Source organism: Myotis davidii, unplaced genomic scaffold (genome assembly GCF_000327345.1).
Source record: "Myotis davidii unplaced genomic scaffold, ASM32734v1 scaffold199, whole genome shotgun sequence".
In the NCBI taxonomy this organism is placed as follows: domain Eukaryota; kingdom Metazoa; phylum Chordata; class Mammalia; order Chiroptera; family Vespertilionidae; genus Myotis; species Myotis davidii.
Genome location: NW_006290680.1, coordinates 4,266,194 through 4,267,351, shown reverse-complemented (window position 1 = coordinate 4,267,351; position 1,158 = coordinate 4,266,194).

The following is a 1,158-nucleotide window of genomic DNA, read 5'->3' as shown; positions in this document are numbered from 1 at the left end:
GGGGGAGAGCTGGCTTGTATGGACAGAAGTTCCTGCCAATGGTCCCTGATTGGTCTGTTCTCATGCAAATGAGGACTTCAAATCTTTGCAGTTTGATTGGTCCAAAAGACACTGTCCTGATTGGTCTGAATAGAGCCACTCTGATTGGCTGGAGCTGTGAGTTCTGATTGGATGGGGAAAACCTCCGTTCTACTGGTTGAAATAGGATTCCAGGGACTCCTTTATAAGGGCTGGCTCAGAGGGCAGAGACACAGTGGAGAGCTGGGCAGTCCAGGACAGGCTTCTCTGTGAAATGCAGTTTGTGTGAGAGGCCCTGTGCAGAAATGGCTGCTAGGCTATGGGTTTGTTTGTTTGTTTGTTTGAGCCAGTTGGTCACCAGGAGCCCCTTCTTAGTAGATGTCTTTTTTTTCTCAGAGTTCACAAGGATGAAGATGAAAATGCAGGTTTTGATCACTTATGGCTAGAGGAAGTGGCCAAGGGTAGATGGGGTTTCCACAGACTTGGAGGGAAGGAGAGATACACAGATTGATTGATTAACTGATAAATTCTTATATTTTAGTCAGACATGTTTAGAGTATTTTATTTTTAAACACCCCACTTTCTTTATATGACAAAACTATTTTCAGTAATAATCATGAGATGAAACAAATATATTTCATGTGTGAACTAAAATCTGCACTTACCAAACACAGTCATTATCCTCCGCAGGCCACCCTTCCCCTGTTTTAAATTTTAACCACCGACTAGCACACCAAGTAGCCACACAGAATGTCAGGATTGAAAAACCCGTACGTTCATCTTCACCATCACTCTGCAGGCGTCGTTTCTTGGACCTGCTGTTGAGATGCAGAAATATGTGACACTGTGACGGGGGAGACAGGAACTTCCCTGCAGCAAGAGCAAGATCCAAACTGTTAGGAACTTTCCCAAAGAATGTGTGATCCTGAGTCCACGTGCGTTGGGGACAGCTATTCTAGAAATTCTCCAAGTGAACGTCCATGTAGACTATGTTTATTAAAGGACCAGAAATGAAAATGTGCTCATTCCAGGCTTACATATCCTATCTAATAATAGACAAACATGGTAATTGACCATACCTTCGCTACGCCTCCCACAGGCTAATCAGCGTGATATGCAAATTAACTGCCACAAAGATGG